Source organism: Neolamprologus brichardi, chromosome 11 (assembly GCF_056152115.1).
Source record: "Neolamprologus brichardi isolate AB-2024 chromosome 11, ASM5615211v1, whole genome shotgun sequence".
Taxonomy (NCBI): Eukaryota; Metazoa; Chordata; class Actinopteri; order Cichliformes; family Cichlidae; genus Neolamprologus; species Neolamprologus brichardi.
In genome coordinates, this window is record NC_142114.1 from 10,687,317 (window position 1) to 10,710,399 (window position 23,083).

Sequence of the window (23,083 nt, forward strand, 5' to 3'; positions counted from 1 at the left end):
CTGGTTCCACAGAAGAGGGGCCTGAAAACTGAAGGCTCTCCCTCCCATTCTACTTTTAAATACTCTAGGAACAACAAGTAGGCCTGCAGAGCGAGAGCGAAGTGCTCTAATAGGGTGATATGGTACTACAAGGTCATTAAGATAAGATGGGGCCTGATTATTTAAGACCTTGTATGTGAGGAGCAGGATTTTGAATTCAATTCTGGATTTAACAGGAAGCCAATGAAGGGAAGCCAAAACAGGAGAAATATGCTCTCTCTTTCTAGTCCCTGTCAGTACTCTTGCTGCAGCATTTTGGATTAACTGAAGGCTTTTCAGTGAGTTTTTTGGACATCCTGATAATAATGAATTGCAGTAGTCTAGCCTGGAAGTAATAAATGCATGAACTAGTTTTTCAGCGTCACTCTGAGACAGGATATTTCTAATTTTAGAGATGTTGCGCAAATGGAAGAACGCAGTCTTACATATTTGTTTAATATGTGCGTTGAAGGACATATCCTGGTCAAAAATGACTCCAAGGTTCCTCACAGTGTTACTGGAGGCCAAGGTAATGCCATCCAGAGTAAGAATCTGGTTAGATACCATATTTCTAAGCTTTTCAGCGCCGAGTACAATGACCTCAGTTTTATCTGAGTTAAGAAGCAGAAAGTTAGTGGCCATCCAAGTCTTTATGTCTTTAAGACATTCCTGCAGTTTAACTAATTGGTGTGTGTTATCTGGCTTCATGGACAGATAGAGCTGGGTGTCATCTGCATAGCAGTGAAAATGTATGCTATGTCTTCTAATGATGCTGCCTAGGGGAAGCATGTATAATGTAAACAGAATTGGTCCTAGCACCGAACCCTGTGGAACTCCATAATTAACCTCAGTGCGTGAAGAGGACTCTCCATTTACATGCACAAATTGGAGTCTATTAGATAGATATGATACAAACCACTGCAGTGCAGTACCTGTAATACCTACAGCATGTTCTAATCGCTCTAATAGAATATTATGGTCAACAGTATCGAATGCTGCACTAAGGTCAAGAAGGACAAGCACTCATATTTTGTATTTTAAAGCTATGCTATGCTGTGACAGATAAAAAGTCAGGTGGTCACCACATCAATAGTCTTTTTTTTAGGATAATACATTAAGATAATCTTTTAACAGACTGTTGATATTTTCTTGGACTAAAAAAGTATCACTAGTGCAAAAATTTAAAGCAATCTCACCAGGTCATCTGCAAAAACTAATGAAACCAATAAATGAAGCTAGAATAACTGCAAACACACGTCCACGTGTCATTATGCTTCATGCACATTTGGTTTTCTTAGAGTTGGTAATGCAGAAGTCTTCCTGTACTTTCCATGTGGTACATATATATGTAACATATAAACATCCTTGTCTTAAAAGATTATATTAAATATAATAAAGTTATTTTGATATTGTTTTACTATTTTATGCCGACTTATTTCAGCTGTTCTTTAAGAGGCATTGTTGTGTGGAAGGACTGCTCAGGCTGCCATCTATGAACGATTTTCCAGGATATATGTTTCTCCACTGTGACAGCTATTGCTTAGCAGGTCTGCTCTTTTTCACTGTTGTATGCCAGCTATTGTCTAACAGCAAATAATTTCTCTTCTTGTGAAAAGCTTAAATAGGGCTTTCTGCAAATTGCTCGAAAAGGGAACATAACGCTAACCCTGACCTTTTTTTTCAGTTTGGAATGCATTATATTCACTCAGCAGACAAGTGCAAGTATCTTAATAGCAACACCTGAAATCTGCCCAAGTTTTCGTTTTTGGCAAACATGCCATTGTGTCGTGCTTTATTATATGAGAAATGAAACAGCACTAGACTTGTATAATTCAATTTAAAAAATAAATAAATAAATAATCAAACAATGTTACTCTGGTTTGAATTTGTTATTGTGAGCAGGAAAATTTAAGGCGGGAACTGTTATGTAACACCATGTGACAGTAAACGCAGTGACCTTTTCTGGCGACAATGCAAATGGCACACACGGGACAGGTGGCTATGAAAGCACAAAGAAACCATCAGGGAAAAGAAAATGAGAGTCAAAAGAGAGACAAAGTGACCTCTGCATGATCGGCCTGGCTTTTCATTTCAATAATTAGTTCTTTTCTTCTCACGTGGTATTAACTCTCTGCCTTGTCTCTTTGTGATAGAAAGGAGCCTCTTTCACATCTAAATCTACCTGCTCTCTTTCTCTTAACTTTGAGAATGACAGCTGCGCTTCAGCCCCTCCACTCACTCACTGAGCTCAAGTGTAAATACTGCCTTTTTTTAAACTCTCCAACTGTGCCCTTTCTTTAACAACTTATACCTCTATCATTATCCTCTTCAGGACAGCTACAACCTTTGGAAGAGTCTGTTCCCTGAACTTGAAAACATCTTTAAATTACATTTTCAGGGACTTCCAAAGCAGACCACTGCAAGCTGCAGCTGACTCATTCTTAAACATCAATTATATTTTCCACGTCTACAAGTCAGCTAGGGTCTGCTCGGGTTTTAGCGGCATAAATTTCGTCATCAGATGGTGTGCACGAGGGTCTGTACTTAAGTCCGCGTGCCCGCCTGGTTTTTGTGACTTCGTGAACTCGTCTGTGGACAATTTACATTACAGTGCACCAACTGCGCATGCACCCTGGGTGGGGGATTTCAAGCAGATCTTCAAAGTAATATAACAGGAATGACTGCTCAACTGTCAGGTCTCCAGCTGTTCGTGTCTGTGTCTGCAACAGAGTATAATCGAGGCATTACTCAAACAAAATCAGCTGCTGCTTTCAGAGAGATTCATGTTTTATGCTCTGGAGAAAAAATCATTTTGCATCTGAAGGGACGTTTCAGAAGACCCAGTGTGCCATCATACATTAAAATAATGCGTATTAAAGCTTTTCCTACAGAGTTCTTCTCAAGTTGGGTTAGTCAAGCACCACTGGCTTGAACAACCTTCCTCATACGTCTTGCTTTCTGGCAGCAGTCACTTGGAAATGTGCTTCTCCCAGCAAATCTCTGAACTCAGTAAGTTAGCATTCATATTACTGTGTTTTACTGCTGTCTACAGGCAGCTCGATTGATGTGTGCAAAGGTTCTTCCTCCCTCACCCAATCCGTCATCTCAGCAAAGCAGCACGAAGGTTAATTTTGATTACGCTATGGAAGAACTGAGATTACTCATCCCGGAGAATGTGTTTAGTTTAGACATAGCTACTGAGAGATGTCAAAAAGAAATAGCCTTCCCACATGGCATGTTGGAAAACTGCAGCCACCACACGTGCATATTTTTTGCATGGTCCCCATCCAAAGAAAGAGCTGGTATTCTCTGTTTCCCAATATGTAAATAATGTAACATGAGGAATAATATGTGAAAGCTGTGATGGCAGGCAGCTCAACCATCAAAACTTTACTTTTTCACGTGCCTGTACACGTTCATGCTGTATTAGCAGATCTGAAAGATTTTCACTTGACATGTATAAATGTGACAGAAAAGATGCTAAGTGTGATAAATGTTTTACATGAGTCTGTACTGCTACATAAGTGGGTCTAAAAAGATTGATGCATATATAGACATGTTTGCGCTAGATATAGCCTAAAACGAGTGAGTGACGAAACATTTTTCCCAGAAAACGCTACGTCCAGATGAACAGAATCAACTTTTGGAGATATATCCTAAAACATTCATTCAGGTATCATATGCATGTCCAGACGAGCCACCAAAGCGATTCATGAGCAGGCCTGACACAGAGGCACGTTTAACATTCTTCAACTCCCACAGATCCCATGATCCCACTCCAACCAAAGGGCAGCTGCATTAATGGTGATCATTTATTCAAACAATATGCTGTGTATTGTTTATGAACTATTCATGGGAGCCATTAGCACTTCTATAATCCATTTGCTAAAGATTTCCTATATTTACTCCAGCAGATGTCATAAATAATAAACTGATATCCCCACGGCTTTTTATAACTTACCCTTACCAACATTTGCAAATGCATTTTCACCAGACACAACACTCTACTGATACTAGTGCCTTATTTTCTACCTTACGGCTCACTGTTAATGATAATGTAATGTAATGTAATATAATGTAACCTCTTGCATAATTTGAAGCTACTATGAATAATGGGGGAGTGCTGTTTCATCATTTTCTATAACCAAAAGACAATAAATATAAATCTTATATAGACATGCTACAACCAACAGGCGGATTTCACTCCAGGACCTTCTTACTGTGAGGTTTAATCACTGCACCATTGTGCTGCATTTTAGATTAGGTGATATTTTGACTTCCACAATTGCCATTCATATTCTAGAAAAGAATGGATACTTACCAAGCTAGCCATCCATGGTTAGCATTAGCTAAAATTTTGCAATTGTTACTTCTTTGTCCAAATGATTTCTGGGGTTTTGGGAGGTTTTTTGCTTTTTTGTAAAACCGTTTTATTGAACGTGAATCATTTAATGGCCAAAATGTCAAACCCAACATTTCTGTATATTAGTTCACACAAAAATGGTCACAGTTGCTGCACACATATAGCTGACACAAAGAAAAACTGGCACTAATTCTCAAATGCATTACTGAATGTGTAAGTTTTTTGTTAGTTTGTTCTTTTATCATCATTAAACTAAGGCAACACAGTTTCTAAAGAGGCCCTTTTGAACCACCTTCATACAAGAAGGAGGAGCACAAACATAACTTATGTCCTGACAGTTGCCTCAGCGGCCTGTAACACAACACGCTTAGACAGCATTTAGAATAAATGCTCACAGATGAAAAGGTACCACTTCTCTGGAGAATGTTCTGGGAAGCATGACTGAATACTTGATGTAAGTTGAGACAGATGTAGACACAATAACAACATAAAAAGAGAAAAAAGCAGCTACTAATCAGAAAGTGAGGCCTGTGAAACAAAGTGTATAAATCATATAATGAATTCTAAATTTCTCTGTCACTCTACAGAGGATATAGTGACTGCTTTCCCATGAATCCCAAATTCCCTGCAGTGCTGGAGCACTCTGATGAATAAATTTATATTTCAAAGCATTTATTTTTTGGTGACAGGATTTGCATTAAGGACTCAAACAGCCCCTGAAAGTGAACAGAACAAGTGAGCTGTCCAGATCGGCTTATACAGCGATGTTATTCCTCGGTTTCAAGGCGTCCTGTTGGCTGTCAGATCTATCTGAGGTAAACAGTGTTGCGAACCAAGACAAAATTTGTGTTTTACGTTTCGTCTCCACGGGCCGATTTGTGAATTTTCTTCCATGTTTAACAAAATTCGATCCCTTAGCCTGAGGATCTGTGATTGGAGCCAGACACTGTGTATTGGTTGGCTAATTGTAGGTGACGGTGTTTCCTGTTGTCGGAAAGGACACGCTGGCTCGATCGCAGCGCGGGGTCATTGCGGTCATGCCTAATAAGAAGCAGAATTAGATTCCTCACATGTCAGGAAACTGAGCACAAAAAGAAGTCACACAACGGAGAGGGGAGGAGGAGGATGCTGGGAAGGTTAAAATAAAACAGGTCAGTACAAATACTGGCATGAAGAGAAGAAGAAAAGCAAGGCATTGATCCCTTTATTGTTTCAGCTGAGGAACGTCTGCAGCCAGGAAGCTTCAGACAAAAGCTCTGTGGTGGGGCTATCTGCAATTATGGCACTATATCATAGGAGGTGAAGTGTATGTGTGGTTACTCATGTTAGGGAAGATGAATACAGTGTAGCAACCCATCCTGTGTCAGGTTTATGTCGCTTTGGTCACCGCGGGTCTCATCACTGCACTTGCAGGCAGTCAGTTGACGCCTGTTCTCACTCCATCGCGGTTAGAGATGTACCGGTGTCCAGCAGAGTCGTTTCAAAATATATATGAGGAGAGCTGCTGAACTTTAGACACGGTTCAGCCAAAATTACAAAAGGCAGTTCCAAAGAAAAGGTACAGCATTATGCCTCACAAGGCCAAATATTATCTTTTGCCATCACCCTTTTTTTTGTTCAGCTAGGGTCAGCACAATCTGCTTCTTTTGGAAGTCAAATGCTGTTAGCATTTGAGAGAGCTCTACAGTCATTTTCAGAGTTACGGTTCTTGTTCCACATCTGCTTGAATTAGCCAGCAGATGCCCGTCCACTGCAACCCTCTTCATACGCATAATAATGCACTGATTTATGAAGCAGCAACTCATAACATCAGAATAAATGTGAACCCCAGAAACTGATATATAACGCTTGTTTAGCACTTGGCATGTCCAGCCTGAAAAGGACGAGATTTTGGCTGTATCGAAGCTCTTTTTTTTCTCTTCATGTTGTGTCATCTATAATCTTTCTCTCTCTCTCGCACTCCCCCCACCCCCCTTTTTTCTTTCCTCTCCAGATTTTTCTCTGGAGTTGTCAACATTTGACAGCATTTCTCGGACCAGCACGGCTGGATCCCAGAACAACAGGCAACAGTCACACGAGGGCCTCAGCGTGAACAGGACCGGCCCATGACCCGGACCGAGACTGTAACTCCGATACAATGACCTCATGAAGCACTGGGGAGAAGGCCTGTTCTTTGGCTAAACAACCCACTTAAAGCACTGAGTGAAAAATGAAATAAAACATAGTCTGAACATAGTTTTTAATACATTTAAATTGAAAAAATAAGACAGAATTTAAATAATGTTCAAAATGTGTGCAAATTTATATAATTACAGATCCGCTCAAAGGCCTGTCATCCTGTTTATGGGAATTAAAAAAATAGATAGGGAATATATTCAAGTAGGATGCAAAAAAATCCCCTCAAAAGTTCTCAAATTTATCTGCCAAGTATGGAGTTGTACTCAGGAGGCAGTTAGTAGCTCGGGATATAGACTGGAGGTGGGGGGAAATAACAAGTCTGGCTCTGTCAAAAAGTTTAAAAAAAATGTATCCAAAAGCACCTGTAGAGAGATAAAGTAGAACCATAAAACTGAAGACGTTCAACATGGAGTGAAGGGAGTAGAAGGTCTACAGGAGAGATGGTCTTGATTTACACAGCTCCTTTTATCCAAAGGAGATACACACACACACAAATACATATTACTGGCCACAATAGGGGGAAAACTTGGGATTTAGTGTATCTTTAACAAAGTGGTCTATGACCTGAGTTGTGTTATTAATTCTTCATTGGCTAGTGCCAGTTTATCACAGAACAGAGACAGTAAACCCCACACTTCATTTATTCAAAATGACTGAACACGTTTCTGCAAAAAGTAATTTGCAGAGGCTGTGCTGGTGGAGGATAGCCCACATATAGCATGCCAAGTCTACATCCAAAAATTAAAAATCTTAGCTGTGTCCTTCCCCTAGCACCCCTAGCAGATATCTGTTAACACCACTTGTCTCAGAGCCATTCACTCATCTCCAGTGAGCGTCACTGTTCATTCACTGAGCCCGTGTACACTTAAAGTGTAATCTAGTTTCCTGGAAGTTGTCCAAGTGGTCCTACCCTGTGGTCAGCTATTTCCACACTCATTCATGATCTGGAAGCATCTGTCATTTAAGTTGAATACTTGGGGGCTATACTTACCTGTGCTGGGGCTGGTGTGCACAGCGCAGTAAGGATTGTGCTGGTACAGGTATGACGATGGGAAACCTGATAATTACTGTAATCTTCAGGTAAGTATAGCTGTGGCTCAGCGGTTTTGGATCTGAGTGTTGCTCCATCGCTGTTGCACAGAGGCTTGTCCAGAGTAACGGGCTGCTTTGACGAGCTGCACTTTCACCGACAGGCTGCTGCGATACAGCGGTTATAAGCCGTTAACTGGTGTAATTTTAGCTTTAATGAGGGCTTGAGGAGAGAGGTATGTTGAAAATTGGTACTGTGTGCCAATAAAACATTAAAACCAAGCCCCTGGAAATCCTTATCTTTCAAAGTTTTCGTCATTGCTCCACTCGTAAGCGTTTCAGTTGTAATTCCTTGACTTTGCACATGCACAGAGGGAAGCAGTCCTTGCAGTTGAAAGTTTACATCTACAAACATGCCTGTCATTAGGATACAAGACGCATAACATTAAAATTAAGAGTATGTTGGTAAAATCACACAAAGACAGATGGAAGCAAAGCAAATGGCCGGCAAGATCTAATATTGACAAAGTAGAGAGTGTTGTTGTCTACAACGTGAACTGACAAATTGGATTTAAAGAGAGGGGAGGACCCTTGTTAACAGATCTGCAAGATTAAGAAGTTATCAGGTCAGAGACAATGAAGCCATCTACTTAAGCCCTTGTTTGACATAGTATGACTTTTCCAGACGCTGAGATAAACATGCGTTTTTAATGGGGTTTTTTTGTCGTCCCAGTAGATCGGATCAGTGTTTCACGAGGCTAAGAGGCCAAAAATTTGTTCGACCCACAGAGGATCATGTAATCCTTCAGCTGCAGAAATGAAAAAAAGGAGAACCGTGAAAATCACCTAACTCTGTTTTATTAGGTTTTTTATACAAAGTTGGTGATAAATATCATGCTGTAGTGGTGAGTAGTTTTCACCACCTTCAACAAAGAGGCGAAAACACTTATGTTGCAGCATCAGAGGAAAATCACCCTAGGGTTCCCCTCCGATGACCCCTCCAAGCGGCCTGGTTAAACATCCTGTCTACAAATTAATGCAAGGGATGGTGTCCAAACCTAGCTGGGGATATGTTACAAGCTACCCTCCAGAGAGGTTTGGGTCATCCAGACAGGAAATGAAAGGGAAAATGGTTGTAAAATGGCTTCTGCTCATGACTCATCGAGAGACCTGGCACTCAGATCGGAGCAGGCTGGAGCTCATCCCTTAGCCTGTTCTGACCTGGACTGCTTCATTGTGCCATCGCTTTCAACCAGTCATAAGCTATCAGATGTTCATGTGTGAAATGAAAATGCTCTGTGTTTAATAAAGTTCAAATTGCAAGCTGGGTTTGTTTGTTTGACAACACAATAGGAACATATGGATGTTACATTTATAACAGTAATAATACTGTCAAACTGTGTTATTAATGCACAGTGTTTGACAGTATTATTGCATTAAACTGTGTAAGGCTAGATATGATTCTCTGAAGATACCAGTAAATGTCATTGCAATTCTGCTCAGAGTGTTACAACTAATCAGATATTACAGAGATCCCAAGCTCACCTCCTTAATCACAGAACATTGTGTCAGTAACTAACAGAAGCAGGAGAGAAATCCAAAATATCAGCAGCCAACAGCAGAAACTTTGGAAACTAGGGAGACTTTGTAACGGCACAGCAACCTGAAAAAGACAGAAGGAACAGAGACACGTAAAGAGGAACTAATAAAGTCAATCAGATAAGAGGGTAGGGAAAAGAACAAAGGAAGGAAGTCAAAATACTGAAAGGCACATGAGGATCTTACCTTCAAAATAAAACAAGAAGTCAATTAAAAGAGGGAGTAAGAATAAACTGTTCAATTCAATTCTGATTAATCTATAGCACCAAATCACAACAACAGTCACCCTTAAGACGCTTTATATAATAAGGTATAGACCCTACAATAATTTAAAAGAAAACCCCAACAATCAAACAACCTCCACGAAGAAGGGAAAGACAAACTCTCTTTTAACAGGAAGAAACTTCCAGCAGAACCCAGCTAAGTAAGGGGAAGCCATCTGCCGAGACCTGCTGGGACTGAGGGCAGGGAGCAGGACAAAAGACACACACACAAGACAAAATGAGACCAAATAACTTGTTATAACTGCACCAAGGCCCAGTAAAATAAATGAGGAATATTTTGAACACGGTGAATCATGCAAATCTATGAAAGGGGACTCCAAGAATTTAAATGTAGCACTGGTACATCCATTTCTTCATTTTCCAGTTTTTGGTGATTCCCAGACTTTTTTTAATAGGATTAAAAGTCTAATATTTTTGCATTTATTTAATTTAATACATTCATACAGTTTTTGTGTTAATAATTACTAAAAGTTAGCAAATATGCCAAACTAAGGCCCTATTTAAAATTGCATTTTAATGCTTACATTGGTTGTTGTATACAGGATACTGTACGGAGCTTGAACTGAAAGATGAAACAGGTGTTCATGAAGATGTCCAAGAAAGTCCACTCACACATAATTGAATTAAAAGTCAAATTCAATTATGATTCCATTGGAGTTTGGTTTTATGTGTTTTGGACATGAAATAGGTGAATAAATCGAACTGTAGGAGACGGAGTCTGTTAATTTCTGGACCAGTGATGCTGTTTTGGTGCTTTTTGCTGGCAAATCTGTCAGCTCAGGGCTCAGTCGGCATTTTCTTTTTCTTTTTTTTTCAGGAAAATCTCCAGCTGGCCCTATGTGTGGAATTACACCCAAGGATCCAAGCAAGGCAGGCTCACAGAAAAGAAAACAGCTGTCAGACAATGAATTACTGTACTTTCCTGGGGAATGGATGAGGAAGCTTGACTGTGTCAAAAACAGACATACGCTCCTGCTTGTCATACAGTTTGCACATGTTCATACTTGTTTATACCCAGAATGTCATGAAAACATGGCAAAGGCGAGACTGCTTTTACTATCTGAACTAAACATGTATTTAGTATCTCATGCTACCTTTCATTCTAATTTAAACACAAGCTTAATAGATCGCCACACTTTCATGCAAACATGTTGACTGAAAGAGTAAGGTTGTGGAGCTGATGGGGGGGGGAGGAATCTCAGATTTCCAAATATGCAGTTCTTTTTCTGGTGATGGCTCTAAAGCACTAACTTTGGCAGCAGGGTGACTTTGCAGTGCAAACAGAGCACATCCTCACACTGACCCTTGCGAACCAAGCAGGCAGCTCCGCAGAGCGAGCCTACAGCCTGCGGGCCTCAATGCTGCCTCAGTCTCACACACGACCGTGAGTGACCCAGACTCAAGGGAGAAAACAAAGTCTTTTTCTCCGTTTGTGCATGTCAAGGGTAATTAAACTAAACTACATATAAACTTATGCAAGTGTACCGAAGGTAATATTGTTGGTATTCGTTTATCCCATCTTTAGTAGGATGCTGTCAAATTTCCAAAGCGTTGTTTTTAGCATCAAGGAAATAAAATATGTTAATCCTCTCCATTTTAATACACACGCATGATACACTTCGTCTGAGGCAAGTCAGTAATAGTAAGAATGACTCTGATCCAGTAAAGCCATGATAGTGAGTTAACATATACTAACTTTAGAACACCAAAAAATATAGCCAACATCTGTTTATGCCTCTAATTTTTGGAGGCTAGTTGTAGGCAAATGAGCGTTCTCTGGATACCAAAAAATAACCAAACTTTTAAAAGTTTTACACAGTATGACCTGAAATGAGGGACTGAGCCTATATACTCATGAGTAAAGCATTTTTTGAGGTCCGGTCCAAGGGTGGCAAGGTGGTTCAGTGATTAGCAAAATTCAGGAAATTCACCTCATAGTGCAATTATTTATTTTATTTAATTAGGGATCTTGTTAAATCCTTTGCCACACTCACTGTAAAATTTTATCAGAAGCCTTGAGCTTTTAGGATCCTGGCACGAAGACAACACACACTTAAACAGCAAAGAAAAAAGCAGACAACAAAGAGGTTTAAATAGCACAGGGTCCACCTGTGTTGAACTAAGAAGGTTCTAATTATTGGAACCTTATCTGGAACTTCTGATTCTGATTCAAGAAATGGAAATGCCTTTAAAATGTCAGTTTTATGTGTTTTCCCTTTGAGTATGCCGCCTTTGCAAAGTTTCCTAGATCAGTCGTTAATTGTCCAAATATTCTGAAAACATCAGTGTCCATGGGTTTGACTAATTTTTTAAACTGCAGTATTTCATAAGGAATCAAGAGAAATGTCTTCCTGCTGCTTACACAAACCTCCACGTAGTCTGTAATGTTTCTAAGTGTTTGTCTGAGCCTGTGCGTGACAATTGCATTCAGCGGTAATAATCAGATCAGTCAACCTCATCTTGTCGCACTGTGCAGCTTTCAAAAGAAAATCAACAGTCTCTCTCTTGCCAAGGAGTTCTCAGCATTTCCCCTTCCCCCACAACACTCTCTCCCACCAATTGGATTAAATTGCAAAGTAATGAAATTTCTTTTTAAGGAAATGATAGACGTTTACAAGAATGATCTCGCTGGGGAGAAACACGGATGCCGTATCTTGGTTTGGTTTTACGCAAGGGTGGAGAGTCTGCACTGTTTCAAACGAGACGCATCAAGTCCTTTCACAGTGCTGTTGTATGAAATTACCTGGGTTTTTTATCAGCTCTACCATCTGGGTCCTGTTACCTCAGCAACTGATGAGCCAGCCTAAAATGGTTTCATTTGTCTCTGAGAGAAGAATATTGTGGTTTACCCAGGAAAGGTTATGTTTGTAATATGTTGTGGGCTTAAATGCTCTCCAAATTGCCCGGACCCCATTCAGTGGTATTTTTTTCTCCTGTCGTAAATATAAAGCTATTTTGAGACCTACAGAAATGATGATAACATTTTTTTTTATTTCAGACAGGAAACTAACTGGTGGTACTGGTGAAAAACCCTACAATATTTTTTCAAATTATTCAAAGAACATCATATATTATATTTGGGAATTTTCAGCCAAGTATATAAATATACACTTTTTAAGCTGCTATTAGCGGTCTTAAGAATGCAATTTCATATGAAGCAGCTGGTAAACTCAAAGCAGTGGTGGGCTGCATCAGAGCCAAAGATCTGATCTGTTTCAAGCGAAAGACGGTTACAAAGGAGGGTCAAAGAGCCACACAGCAACGTGCAATATGGTACACGACAGCTAATTGTCCACAGGAACCATGAAAGAAGGATGCCAGAAAATGGGAAAAAAATGTCTTAAAATAATTATTGAAAATCACGACTTTGCTATCTCATGCCAGAGCATGACAGCAAAAAGCCACTTCCGTTCAAGCAGCAGGCTTTGAATCCAGGTTTAAGCCATGCTTCCTTCCTGGCTCTGTGGATGGGAGTGCTTTGGTGAAATTGAGACGTCAGTGAGTGCTTGATGGATTGCCACAATGCTTTGTAGCCACACTTACTTCTCCACTTGCACCATCATAAGTGCTGAAATATCTTGGCAATAGTTGGAAGACAGATTGAAAGGTCCTTGGTGACCCAGTCATCTCTTGACTCTTCACCTAGTTTGGTTGGCTTATGAGCAAATCAGTTTAATCCTTACAGGAAGTTGTTACCGTGCAAACAGACAGAGCATGACCAATAAATAGCCTTTTGCCATGACCATGTTAGACCCCTTGAGCCTTTTGTTGACCTTGGACACGATTTGAGACTGCTTTCATGTAATGAAAAACATCCACAGCTCTCATTTTCTGTAAAAAGCAAAAGTCATTTGGCTGCTTACCAGGCATCTTCTTAAACTGCAATCACAATGTGAGATCTCTCTATGGGGTTCTATCTGTTATCAGACTGGCACGTGAGACTGAAAATATGATAATCTTATGAGGTTTCGCACTCTTTATCACACTTAGATCTGATAAAGCTACCCGTTTGTGTTCAAAAATGCACACCAATGCACACCAGTCCATGCATAAACATTTTACATTGTGCTAATATGGGTTGTGTGTCTTTTTCTGCTCACACGTCAACAGTGCGTAACACAGGTCTCCCACACATCAAGGCATCATATGAACTATGGCCATAGTGGCAACCATTGCTGTCAGCAACCACAACACACTAAACATAGTGATGACAGGAGCTCTGACTCACGCATTCAACAAATGAATTATCACAAGCAGCTGAATCTCAGCAAAATCTAAATTATTCATATAGTGTGACGATTTCTACTTCTGTTTGAGCAAACACTGAGTATAACTATTGGAATGAACTGAACTGAAACAGGAAATTACTCATCAAAAGTACAAGTTCAAGTATTAAGCCACCAACATTTCTTTATATTATTCTTCCAAGGAGTCAGACTTTCTGGTAATAATCTTTTAAAGCTGACGAACAGTTCTCCATTGGCTGCTTTTTCCTTCATCCAGTCCAGTCCATCCATCAGTCCAGTCTTTGTATTTGTTTTGGGGGTTTTTTCTTTTCTTTTTTCACTAAACACTGAGATATGAATCATTCAAGTAAAAAGAACTAACTAAAAAAAAACTATCTACAGCAGATAAATGGTATCAAAAAGTCTTATGCTTAAGAAATAGGAAAAAATCCAGGGAAGACTTAAGCATCTGGCCCTTTAGTTGATCCATCTCCAGTTCGGCAAAAGAATACATGAATAGAGAAACTCATACTGGAGCACTATCAGTCATGGATTGGCCTCCCAGAGCCCGGACTTCAACATTACTGAAGCAGTGTTTTGATCATCCTGACAGAGAATGGAACCAAAGGCAGCCAATTACCAAAGAAGAGTCTGGAGAACTATTCCTGAAGACTCCTGCACAGTAAAGGTGGTCAAATATTCACATTAATTTTTTTTTTTTTATGTGTTTTTGCCTTATATTTGCCATGCATGTTTGTACATACCAATACATAGCTGCACCTATTTCCCATTTTTCTTGCAAAAATATGTAGGAAAGAAGGATGGCTTGAGACTTGAGCACAGTGCTGTGCAGTTTAATGTTATATTAGCGTAAATTGTGTTGTTATCACCTTATCAAATAAAACTTTATATTATTTACCATCACACTTTCTTTCAGAAAATGCTTAAAATATTGATTGCAAGTTCAGTAAAATGATTTAATCTCATTACCTGTTTAGGTGTGTTGGTATGAAACTGCTTTTGAAACATGCACAAAATTATATTTACCCAGCACAGTTTAATAAGATAGGCAAACTATTCTCTCTCTCCCTCTTTGTGCGTAAGAAGGCTCGTCTGTCCTGAGACTTATGTAAGATAAACCTGCCGACCTCAGTGACCCTAATCTCTGAGACGAGAGGATCACCTTCCCACTCTGCGCTAGCTCACCTTCACTCTCTCTACACACACACACAGTTCTCCATTATGATCCACTTCTCTTTGCATGTCTTCTCCCCCCTAACCTTTTTCCAGCATATTCTTACTCTGTCACCCTTATCCTGACCTATAACCTCACCTCAGCGCAATTTAGTAGTTTGAGCTTCGTAATTCCTGCCCCGCTGATGCGTTCAGCTGAGGTGTACGTTTACAGAAGTTTTCAAATATCAGCTTGAAAAGCTATCATCTCTTCATTGCTCTGACTGACAGCTGCTGTTGACCTCTTTGTCTGCAGATCTGTTTCTGTGTCTGGTTTCTTTTGTGTTTCCCTTAAGTGTTTGCTCAAAAGTAAATTGTAACACTGCAGCGGAGTTGCCCTGCAGTAACTCTTGTCTGACATACATCTTGGTGCAAAACTACTAATATGTGATATCTCTTTCTTCCTTTCTAGGCCATTATCGCTAATACCTTAGCCAACCTTCCAGTCTGTGTACGACACCATCTATTGTGCTTAGAGCAGGGAAAACGAGGCGATGCCATTTCAGTTCCCAGGAATTTTGAGCTTCATCTTGTTACTGCTCACGGAAAATCACATCGAAACAATAAACAGAGACAGGGCAAATCAATTGATTGAGTTATGCATTGTATGATAAATCTTAATTAACTTTAGCTGTGTAGTCTCTAAAAAACATACTCTCTGTTGTAAAAGGGGACTACACAGCCTTACTGTTTTACCTAGAATACAATGTTAATTAAATTCAAATTAAAAAAATTCAAGTGAAATAAATGATAATAAAAGAAAGCCTCAATGAATGGAGACATAAATTAGTCAGTAATCTATGTGCTGTCAAAACAAATGGATCTGGGTCCAAAACACTTTCTACTCGTAGGCATACACTTAGTAAGGTAAGGTAATTTAAAATGGATACAGAAGTGTGACAAAATTATAATTGATGGCAATAAAGCAGACATGTCAGCATCATTGGGTTTGAAAGCAAGAATGCAGCTCAGAAATACTTCATTTAATTGATGTGAGATTAAATGACAAATTTCCCTCCAGCTGACTTCAAATTGTATCTCCAATCTTTATTTATCTATTAATGTGGCTTTTTTTCACTTCATTTCCAACTTAATTTATTTTGCTGGGACATTGATTTGTATTCATCTGTATTACATGCATTCATATTGTTTCAGTATCAACACACAAGTCAGTGATAAGTTACTCTCTCCATCATTGCTCTCTACTTGCCAGTGGACTCAATGATAAAAGGCTTATGGGTCAAATAGAAGTGTTTCATAGTTTAAATAATCATCTTTTAACGTAGAGTCTAAATTCACGGTTACAGATAGGATCTCCCAGGGCTACACACAGAGAGACACACGATGACAGTTTGCACTCAAATTCACACTCATGGGCAATTTAGAATCACCAATTAACCTAACCCCACTAATTTTATGTCTTTAGACTTTGGGAGAAAGCTGGAATACCTGGAAGAACCCACACAGACACTGAGATAACATGGAAAACCAACATAAAAAAGAACTAGCTGGATGATGGATTCAATCCAAGGATCTTCTTGCTGTGGGTGCTAACCACCTTTTCAGCCTTTAAACCTAACTTCTTTGAGTGTCACAAAGTTGATTCGCCGACTAGCTAGGTTAATGCTAAGTCTTTGCGTCTGATGCTGGAAAGGCTGCACAGAGTGGATTTCAAATCAGAATATGTGAGGTCGATACTACAAATGCACATTCTTGTGTAAAATAGTCATTTAACCTTTTGCTGATGAAAACCCATTAATGAGTGCATGTTTAAATTTAAACTTTTTCCTATTACGTTTTGCACATTCCACAGAGTGACAGAAATTTGCCACAGGGTGAAGCAGGAGACAGATATGCATCGCTTAAAGCATGGAACAAGGCCCATATGAAGGTAATGATAGCCAGTAATTTAGTTTGACATGATTATTATAAGGGTGACTTGGGAAAGTTTCCTACAGTGATGGGGAAAGTGATGTGTAAAGCAGTTCTTTTCAGTGTCCTGAATATCTTGACTCTTTATATTGGTCACTGAATTTTTCAGAGCTCTGACTGTACTGTCCCAGTCACTGAACTCAATCATGGGTGAATGGTGTATTTTACTCGTGATACCTTTGATCACTTTGACTAACATTTCAAACCTTATAAATCTTTATTTTTTCAAAGTCTCTTGATTGAGTAAAGGAAATCGTGGAGGGTTTTTTCCAGCCCATTTTAAACTGGATGAGGTTGTATATCATGAAGGGCTACGGAAACGGGGTCACGTCACGAGACAGTCTGGTATGATGGCCGAAACCTTGCTGTAAATACAAATTCTACACATTAGCACAGCCTGAACACACTGAGTGGGACCTGCTGATGTAAAGCATTGCCAAAGGCAGGTCGGCCTGCAGCTGACCTTCACTCTTATCTCACTTATGGCTGCTAACATGCCTGATGGATGTTTCCTTATTGTTTGTACAGACTGACCCGTGTGGAATCTGTTTACAAGACTTGTATGTGTGTGTGTATGTTAGGGGGGGTCTGGGCTTTCATGCTGTCTGCTCAGTAGTATCCCGCACTACTGAAAAAAAAACCACACACACGATACTGAAATGTTCCTATAACTGGGATTTTACAGAAATTGAAACAGCATATTAGTCTGGCCACAGTTGTAGCTCCTCACCAGTGGACTGGAGTCGGGACCAAACTAGGTTTGGTAATGCTATGGTCCAAACAGTTCCCACTTATTCCATAAAAACCTTCATCTGGAAAAAATTCTTCACAGCAACAGGGAAGGAAAAAAGGAGCAAAATCACATGAAGCCAGCCACTCTCCAATCTTTGCGGTGGAAAAGCCATTAAAGAACAGATGAGTACAGACTACCAGAAGGGACGAAGAACTACAGGATGAATGATAAGTGTCTTAGACGTTATTTAAAGGTAAACAGATAATTATAACGACGCTGGATCCACTGTGTGGATTCCCTCTGTTTCATCTATCTCCCTCTGCCAGCTACCTACTGTGGTAGGAGTCTTTCAGAACTCTCTCTTTAAACTCTAAATCAAAGCTTCCCTTAAATTAAGAGGGCTACTTCTCTTCATGCTGCATCTCAAATTAGGGACCTGAGATTTAGGTCCTTTGGCGCCATTACATCAATCTGACTTCTTTAGAGCCAACCACAAATGAGATGGGTTCTTAAGAGAGGATTAAGTAGAGTGATGCTTGAAATTAAGACTTAGACTAACAGCACGAGAAGGCAGGCGTCGACAATAAGCAAATAAATATTCCTGCTGGTTGCCGGTTGAAGGACAACATGATAAAGGTGATGTTACACGACTTTGACATTTGATACTTGCCAAGGAGTAGCCTTGATGAGTACTGTATTAGATACTGTATCAAAGATGTGTGGTGCACACTGGCCCCTAAATCAATAAAGGCACAAATATTAGTAAACAAAACACTGCCAACCAGCCAAAAATGTTAAAAAGGTAACTCATGTAGCCAGCACTTATAGAATAGAGAAACATTAAACTGCATCTAGGCTTGTGTTTCTAGCAATCTGATTATGACATCTCTCCTTTTAGTTTTGTTTGGGTTTCCACTAAATTCTAAGAAATAAGAGGAAACTGTGCCAAAAAAAGGAAAGTTCCTTGAATGGCCACTTCTACTCTCCAGAAACAAGTCGATCTCCATGGATCCCATCCCTAAACACTGAAGTGTCATAATGAAACTAGCTTAGGTCTCTTGGACCTCTGAACTGCGCTATAGTTGTTATCTGACAAATAATATGGTTTGCCGTGCAGTTAATTGACACTATTAGCTTGTACAAAAACTATGTATTTATATGTATGTCACACACCTTTATCGTAGCTATACGGTCTATGTTGATGGTTGCTATATGCAGTTTATTTTTAACCTGTAGTTACTAAATGGCATATTCTCTTTTGCTAAACGGAACCTTTAGCCTTTGATGCTAAGCAGAGGCGCACAAAGTGTGCTGGTTAAAGGAAATTAAAAAGTTCTGTTAGACGAGCAGGAATTGTCATGCGGCGGCTGTGTGAAGGCAAGAGAGGACCCAAATGCATGGCTCTAGACACACGGGAATGAACTCAAAGGCAGGTCTTTATTAACAGGAACATAAGAAATCATACAAAACTATACTGGGAGAAACTAAAGCTGAGGTGCTGGGAAGACACGGGAAATGCACACAACCTAAATCAATAAAGGCACAAATATTAGTAAACAAAACACTGCCAACCAGCCAAAAATGTTAAAAAGGTAACTCATGTAGCCAGCACTTATAGAATAGAGAAACATTAAACTGCATCTAGGCTTGTGTTTCTAGCAATCTGATTATGACATCTCTCCTTTTAGTTTTGTTTGGGTTTCCACTAAATTCTAAGAAATAAGAGGAAACTGTGCCAAAAAAAGGAAAGTTCCTTGAATGGCCACTTCTACTCTCCAGAAACAAGTCGATCTCCATGGATCCCATCCCTAAACACTGAAGTGTCATAATGAAACTAGCTTAGGTCTCTTGGACCTCTGAACTGCGCTATAGTTGTTATCTGACAAATAATATGGTTTGCCGTGCAGTTAATTGACACTATTAGCTTGTACAAAAACTATGTATTTATATGTATGTCACACACCTTTATCGTAGCTATACGGTCTATGGGTGTAGCTTGCTAAGAATGTTTGCTAACACCGATAAATGACCAGTCTGCCATCTTGTTCAAATATGTCTAGTTCTGGCTGCAAAACAAAAACAACAAAATGCTAAAAGGCAAAATGCTTGAGGTTTCAAAATGCTAATTCACATGTAGAGAGGTTGATGGTTGCTATATGCAGTTTATTTTTAACCTGTAGTTACTAAATGGCATATTCTCTTTTGCTAAACGGAACCTTTAGCCTTTGATGCTAAGCAGAGGCGCACAAAGTGTGCTGGTTAAAGGAAATTAAAAAGTTCTGTTAGACGAGCAGGAATTGTCATGCGGCGGCTGTGTGAAGGCAAGAGAGGACCCAAATGCATGGCTCTAGACACACGGGAATGAACTCAAAGGCAGGTCTTTATTAACAGGAACATAAGAAATCATACAAAACTATACTGGGAGAAACTAAAGCTGAGGTGCTGGGAAGACACGGGAAATGCACACAACCTAGAGGGACGACGCAACACAGAAGAAAGGGACACTCTGACATAAATACACAGAAGGTAATGAGGGAAGTGGGAACACACGGGGAACACAGCTGAGGACAATTACTCATGACTGAGCGGGGAGGACACGAAACTGAAAATACTGACACCAAGATGTGGACCTTAAACACAACAGTACACAGAGATGAGCACAGAGAGAGAGGCAGAGAGAGAGAGGCAGAGAACAAGGATGAATACGAGGGGATGAGGAGAACACAGAACACAGAGGACGGGAACACGGTACCAGAACAAACACGACAATAAAAGCATGGACACAGGGGGAATCCAAATACCAAACCAAACAATCCAATGAACATAAGGAACAAAATACAAAACCACAGGAAAACTGAGAACACTGGGTCAAAATGACCCAGGACCATGACAGGAATAAAGCAAAATAAAGTAGAAGTTACTTTAAAATCCCCCAAAATGGGCTGAAAGATAGATGGTGAAAATGTGTGATAACACTTTGTGTAATTATGACTCTAAGTGACACCAGCATAGATATTTAATCCTCTGTTCATTATATATATATATATATATATATATATATATATATATATATATATAATTTTTATATAAATCCCAACAGTTACCTCAAGGTACATTTATTGTAAGGTAAAGACCCTACAATAAAGACATTTATACACCAGATGTGCAATGTTCATGCAATACATGCAAATATTTTGTGTATTAAAAATATTTTCAGACTCACCTACTCCTAATACAGCCTTTCATACCGACCAATTTATTTCATAGGACGATTTTGCAGCATTTATTTTTTAGGATCATTCTCAACTTTTTTTGGATCCAAATGAACAGATCTGACTAATCAGATCGCTGCATTTAGCAACAAGTGCACATGCACTTCAAAATATGCACTAGTACTGAATTTACAATGATATAAAAATGGTCAAATAATAATATTTTACCTCAGACACACAGTTAGATGCTGCTCCGGGTCAATCTGCTCTCTGAAATGGTTTCTCTGCCTCCTTAGATGTGGTCCCAACTTTGCCTGCAAGAGCTCAAACTACCCCTCTGACATCCTGAAATATGTTGTACAAAAGCGTTCATGATACAGCTTCAACTCCTGGATGAAACCACGAAACTCTCCCTGCTGCTGCCTTCTCATGAAAACTGGATGAACCCAAAATCTCAGTTTCTTCCTTTCCTTATGTAGAACCTCAGGACCAGCTCATCATCGCTTGATGTTGACTTCATTTTTTTCCACACTGTGTCTTTTAAGGATGAATATTTCTCAAAATCACAACATATTTGGAGTGTGTATACATTACACAACAACTATGCATTCAAAATATTCAGAATTTTGTGTTGTTTTTTCCACACATTCTCTGCATTAAGGCCTTAATACAGCAAAACCCCAACAATTAGACAGTGGGAATGAAAAACTCCCCTTTAACAGGAAGAAACCTTCAAGGGAACCAAAAATATTGACTAGCACTGCTTTACTAGAGGTAACCCTTGTTTCTGTTTTTTAAACTCAGCAATTTCTGTCAAATTTCCAGAACAAAATGACTGGGTGTGCATCAGTTAGTAAGCATAATCTCTGCCTATACGGCATACAAGGGCTACCCTAATGGTCGTCAAACCACATATTCACTGATATGCGTAATGGAGAGGTCATTCGATGTCATCTTTCTGGAGGAAAGCGTTAAAGAAGGACATATGCAGCATTGTGCTTGGTCCTGTTAATGATGGAAGGAATCTATATTGCAGCGGTATTGCCGGATTGGTTGCTATGTAGACAGCAACATGTGGTGAGTAATGCTCAGCACAGAAGCAAATGAACCTTTAAATGCCAGAATAAGTGCCTCACAAAACCAGCCATTTATTAGTATCTCATTCTTGCTTCAAGGCTGTGTTGTGGGTATTTTTGCCAGCTGCAGTAGCATAGCTGATATTGTTTTCTCCGTGTCTGTCTGTCTGCCTATTATGTGTGTCATCATGACAAAACGTGGTCCTGGAGATGCAAACTGTAGCGAGAACTGCCACAAAAGTATTTTTGAGCACTTTGGCTTTAATGTCACTGGTGTGAAGTTAAGATTAGAATGAATTCTTAGCCTTAACTACCACATGGGGTATTTTTTTATTAGGGATTCGTATGTTGGTGTGATCACATCTTAAAACTGCCTCTTAGTTAAAGTAATGCTCACTTTCTTTTCAGGTCAATATTTGTAAAGTAAACTGGTCAATACTGGACATAAAGAGGCGTTTTCCTCAAGCAATTCCTTTGTAGGTCAATGGAACTTCCTACAATGCAGTTTTAGGAAGTTAAAAGCCTGCAGAACTTGTTTTGTGCAAAAAAAGAGCCCTCAACTTTTCACCTGAATATTGAGATAGTAAAAAAAATTCCTTTTCTTCAGTGTGTAGGAATGCTAGTACTGTTTACAGTCAGAAAATATGAACCTATCCTGTAGTTTGTAGGAGTGGAAGGTCGAGTAGAACGCATAGGCACACACAGCAAATATTTCTCTTGTCTGTAGGTGCTCTGCTGCCCTGTCAATCATTCCTCTATTGCTCAGATTTAATCAGGTGCAAATGCGCTTAAGTTCAAGCTATAATGTCCTTATCTTATCGACTATATATAGGACCATGTGGCACAGTGAATCTCTTACTAATTATGTGTTTACATCTCTATATCCTTCTGTATCTAGGACAGTCTGTCATGTGACCTGTGTGACAATCAGCTCTGTTGTGGCAAGTTTTCTTTCAGCCTGACAGCCATGAAACATTTGGACTCTGGTCACAGCGGGCCTCAGCGCTGATCGTCACTGCATTTCTGTCGGCGTATGGAGGGGCTGGAGGGGTGGGGGGTTTTTGTTAACAGAGAGAATTCGATGAGCAGGCAAAGATATTCATTCTGCAAAAGCGCTAAAGTCTGTTTTTATTGGGTGGACGCAAATCCCTTCACATTCAACAGCTCTTTCTGGCAGCAACGAGCCAGTTCTGGATGGGT